Here is a 5,577-nt window from a genome sequence, read left to right as displayed (position 1 = left end):
AAGACACATGTGCACCCATGGTCGATTCATGTTGATGTATGGCAAAAACCATGATAATGTTGTAAAGCAATTATTCTCCAATTAAAATGAATTAATTAAAAAAAGGGATAGACAGCTAGTCTCAAAACCATGAGACTCCATTCAGTTGCCCAAACAGCTGGCCATCATTAAGACATCTGGACATTCCAAACCTGATTCAATAGAAGCCAAAGGGATTCAACTGGCTGAGGCGGAAACCAAACAAGCTGCCTTAAGTCTGTTCTCTCCTAATTTTGAGTATGTCCTCTGCTCAAACATAACTCTGATGAAACTGTTAAGAAATTTCTTTTGCAGGCTGAAGAACTAGCTTCAGAAAATGAAAAGCAGGCCTGTAAGAAAAAAGGGTATATTTTGATCCCATCTCACAAATATGGTTCAGATCGGATAAGAGGTTTATAGTACCCATAAGTGTTCAATTGGGGTTCCCAGGTGGCTCAGTGGTGAAGAATCTGCCTGCAATGCAGGATATGTGAGTTTGATGCCTGGGTTGGGAAGATCCGCTGGAGAAGGAAATGGCAATCCACTCTAGTATTTTTGCCTGGGAAATCCCATGGACAGAGGAGCCTGACGGGCTACAGTCCATGGGGTCATAAAAAAAGTCGGACACGACTTAGTGACTAAACAACAGCACAGTGTTTAATTACCTTTACTCCAACAGGTTCATTTCCTGATCCATTGGGCATCTTAAAAAAATGATATTATGGGGAAAAGAGTACATCTGGAAACCTTCTCCCACAATAGCTCATAAGATTTATGACCAGTGCTTTATCTATCCTAAATATAATCCTGGTAAGCCCTTTCCTGGCTCTCAAGGCCATTTCCCCCTCCCATAGGAACCCTTTCAAGTTTGGCAACTGGATTTTACCCAGGCACCTTCCTCTCAAGTCTACAAATACATCCTGGTAATGGAAGACATGTTTTTCACACTGGATGGAAGTGTTTCCTTGCAGAAGAGCAACAGCCTTAACAGTAGGCAAATTACTATTGAAAAGAACAGTTCCAGTTTGAATGATTCCTTTGAGCTTCATAGTGACCAGAAAACCTATTTTACTGGACAAGTCATTAAATCTACTTGTGAGATTTGGCTGATAATACAGCATTTTCACTGTGCCTATCACCCTCAGGCCTCAGGATTAATAGAAAGATCCAACAGCACAATTTTTTAATTTTTTTACTTTACAATACTGTATTGGTTTTGCCATACATTGACATGAATCCACCACAGGTGTACATGAGTTCCCAATCTTGAACCTCCCTCCCACCACCCTCCCCATATCATCTCTCTGGGTCATCCCAGTGCACCAGCCCCAAGCATCCTGTATCCTGTATTGAACATAGACTGGCGATTCTTTTCTTACATGATAGTATACATGTTTCAATGCCATTCTCCCAAATCATCCCACCCTCTCCCTCTCCCTCTGAGTCCAAAAGTCTGTTCTATACATCTGTGTCTCTTTTGCTGTCTCGCATACAGGGTTATCATTACCATCTTTCTAAATTCCATATATATGCGTTAGTATACTGTATTGGTGTTTTTCTTTCTGGCTTACTTCACTCTGTATAATAGGCTCCAGTTTCATCCACCTCATTAGAACTGATTCAAATGTATTCTTTTTAATGGCTGAGTAATACTCCATTGTGTATATGTACCACAGCTTTCTTATCCATTCGTCTGCTGATGGACATCTAGGTTGCTTCCATGTCCTGGCTATTATAAACAGTGCTGCGATGAACATTGGGGTACATGTGTCTCTTTCAATTCTGGTTTCCTCGGTGTGTATGCCCAGGAGTGGGATTGCTGGGTCATAAGGTAGTTCTATTTGCAATTTTTTAAGGAATCTCCACACTGTTCTCCATAGTGGCTGTACTAGTTTGCATTCCCACCACAGTGTAAGAGGGTTCCCTTTTCTCCACACCCTCTCCAGCATTTATTGCTTGTAGACTTTTGGATAGCAGCCATTCTGACTGGTCCAACAGCACAATTAAAACACAATTGCCTAAACTTTCAGAGGCTTTTCCTCTTCCATGGCCAAAAGTCCTTCCCTTGGTACTCTTCAACCTTAGGTCTACCCACTTTGGTCAGCACTGTCTCCTTTTGAAATAATTACTAGACAACCTATGCATCCAGATGAAGGTACTTATGAACCAGCACTTCTTAAATGTGATATTCTACATTACTGTCAAGGACGCATCAAAGCGCTTGACTAAAATGATGAATTAGTAACTGCTTCCTTCCATAGTGAGCTCCAGTGAGAACTAGACTTTAAGGACCCTGGAGATTTTGTCCATTGGAAAAGACATAAAATAAAGGACTCTTTACAACCATGTTGGAAAGGACCATATCAGGTATTGTTAGCAAATCCCTGTGCTGCAAAACTTCAAGGAGTAGGCTGTGGGATTCACATTTCTCACCTCAATGAGGCCTCCCCTCCTGAATGGACTGCAACTCCTATTTCTGACAGCCGACTTTGACTAAGAAAGACCCTACGAAGTCAGAACAAGAAGATAACAGCAGTGGTAGACAGCTAACCCGAGAGTTGAGGCCAGGTCTGTAATACTTATCTCACTAGCTCCAATCATCTCTGTCAAAATGTCTGTCTCCATCAAAACTGAAAGTTATTGTTCTATTTCTGGCTATGATTTTGTGCCAATGCTTAAGATGGAATGAAAACTCTTTAGCAAAACTATCACAAAGCTACTGGACACAGCTAACTGTTTGATTTGTCATCAAATTCCTCAGTCAATACAAGATCAATATAATCCCTTGGAATTCCCGTCACTGACTTCTCAGTATTCCTAATGTTGGAGAAGACTCTTGAGAGTCCCTTAGACTGCAAGGAGATCAAACCAGTCAATCTAAAAGGAAATCAGTCCTGAATATTCATTGGAAGGACTGATGCTAAAGCTGAAGCTCCAGTACTTTGGCCACCTGATGCAAAGAACTGACTCATTGGAAAAGACCCTGATGCTGGGAAAGATTGAAGGCAGGAAAAGAAGGGGACGACAGAGGATGAGATCATTGGATGGCATCATCAACTCAATGGACATGAGTTTGAGCAAGCTCCAGGAGTCGGTGACAGACAGGGAAGCCTGGCATGCTGCAGTCCAAGAGGTCGCAAAGAGTCAGACACAACTGAGTGACTGAACTGAACTGAATGTTACCACTTACTCAGATCAATCTCCCTCTGGCCTAACCTTTCAGGTTCAAGTTTCCAGCACATTAATATGTCCATCCCTTTTCTGAATTATATTCAATTCTTAGAGACCAGACACAACTTACCCTAGGAACCTTTGCTCTGTCCCTTAGTTGGTTAATAGACGTATTAAATTTAAAAAAACAAACAAACCATAAGTCACTGATGCCAGCAACCTCCACCATGTCAGATATCATACAGACAGCTTTTGGAAAGCCTGCAAGACAGAGATCTGTGGTCTGATATTATGTTAACACATAACGTTTGTGCTATTGCTCACACTACTTGTTGCACTCTTGTCAGCAGCTCTAAAGAGGTTGACAGATGCCTGGGAAAATTTTTCCAAAGTGCGAAATAGTTACAAGATGTAAGAAACACTGCCCTTTTAAATGACCTATTTAGTTGACTCCCCACAGGACTAGGCAACTTTTTCCTCTCTGCTTTACAGACAGTTGTTAGTTTCATAATATGCGTTATCATCCTTTTCCTGGCTATCAAATTACTCATGACATGTATCACTGCTTGCTTTAAGTCTACTGTCAAAAGCACATGTACAATGATTGTGCAAACTGAGATGACTGAACGAATGCATAATCTATAAAACCTTTCTCCATCAATATATTTATACACTTATTTACTGCATTTAATTAATTTAGTATGATTATATATACACACAGACAAAGCCCCGCTCTTGGTCAGTTGGTAAAGAATCTGCCTGCAATGCAGGAGACCTGGGTTCAATTCCTGGGTCGGGAAGATCCCCTGCAGAAGGAAATGGCAACCCACTCCAGTATTCTTGTCTGGAGAGCCCCACGGACAGAGGAGGCTGGTGGGCCACAGTCCACAGGGTCACAAGAGTTTGACACAACTTAGCAATTAAACTAGCACCATACACATGTATAATGCTTAGTGAATTAAACTGAATTTTAACATGAATTTAAAATGAATTCAAACGAATTGAAACTGCTGATCAAATCTATAATTCTATACAAGATACTGGACGTGCACAATGCACATATGAGATAAAATTGGCCTAAGTCCTCTTGGACACTCTAGGATTGACTATAAGCCCTTGCCAAGCACTCTACTAGCATAACCCTCTAAAAGGAAAGGAAGAAAGAATTCATTTTCAAGGTCCAGCACTGAGGGCATGATCCAGGGCAGGTAAGGAACCATCCGGGCAACAAGGGACCAAATAGTTGATCACCTAATGCTTTCAATGCAAAGATTTATGATCAAAAGGAGGAAGATGAGGAGGAAAAATCATAAATCTTTTTCTATGGTAGGACAATCAAATGAAGACAAAAAGAAAAAAGTAATGATATGGGCCCTTTGTGGTAGGCCTTTCCCAATGTGCAGTGTACATCTGCGATATATATTAACCAGACCTCCTCAAAACAGGAGGATGCCTCAACATGCCTCGCAGAGGCCGTCAACCACTGGATTTGAATCAAGGCATCACTTGGGGGCGGAGGAATGGGCACCCGGTGGTTGCCCCCTGCCTGGAAGCTCTACCTCAAGGACCACTGCATCTCCACGTTTAAGAACTGGCCCTTCTTAGAGGGCTGCGCCTGCATCTCGGAGCAGATGGCCGCGGCAGGCTTCATCCACTGTCCCGCTGAGAGCAAGCCTGACTTGGCTCAGTGTTTCTTCTGCTTCAAGGAGTTGGAAGGCTGGGAGCCAGATGACGACCCTATAGAAGAACATAAAAAGCATTCATCTGGTTGTGCTTTCCTCTCTGTCAAGAAGCAGTTTGAAGAATTAAGCCTCAGTGAATTTTGGAAACTGGATAAAGAGAATCAAGAACAAAATCGCAAAGGAAACCAACAATAAACAGAAAGAATTAAGAAACTGCAAAGAAAGACCGCTGTGAAACTGAGCAGCTGGCTGCCTTGGAGTGACACCTCCCTGTCACTGCCGCACAGCGACACAGACACATCGTTTCCAGAGCACACCCCTCAGCGTTACCAGTTTTTCTCTGGGGCTTCTTAACTGTGCCTTAGGAAAGGAGAACATCAACATTTTGAAATTCGAATATTTAAATTGTATTTTTCCCTTTTTTTTCTTGAAGTTGGCGCCAGGGGCTACTTCTTTTGTATAGCAAGAGCTAAGTATAGTAACTGACTCTGTCTTTTATCTTTGGTAGTTTTCACTTTATTGCTTCCTGGACTCAGCAGGGTGAGGGGGGATGTCTGTTCACATGTGTAGAGTCCTTTTACAGCAATGTGTTTGGGCTTCACGAAGCTGGTAAATGGCTGTCCAGCTGAGATGCGGTGGGTGAATGCAATCACAGGTCCGTTATGACTGGACAAACAGGATTAAGAATGCCATTTTAAGAAAACAG

At 42.1% G+C, this 5,577-nt stretch overlaps 1 pseudogene; it reads left to right on the top strand.

The window, feature by feature from the left end:
• The first annotated feature begins 4,709 nt into the window (after nucleotides 1–4,709).
• LOC106991115 (baculoviral IAP repeat-containing protein 5-like) lies at nucleotides 4,710–5,247 on the top strand (annotated as a pseudogene).
• The last annotated feature ends 330 nt before the right edge of the window (nucleotides 5,248–5,577 follow it).

This window comes from Ovis aries, chromosome 4 (genome assembly GCF_016772045.2).
Source record: "Ovis aries strain OAR_USU_Benz2616 breed Rambouillet chromosome 4, ARS-UI_Ramb_v3.0, whole genome shotgun sequence".
NCBI classification, from domain to species: domain Eukaryota; kingdom Metazoa; phylum Chordata; class Mammalia; order Artiodactyla; family Bovidae; genus Ovis; species Ovis aries.
This window is presented reverse-complemented; position numbering and strand designations above follow the sequence as displayed.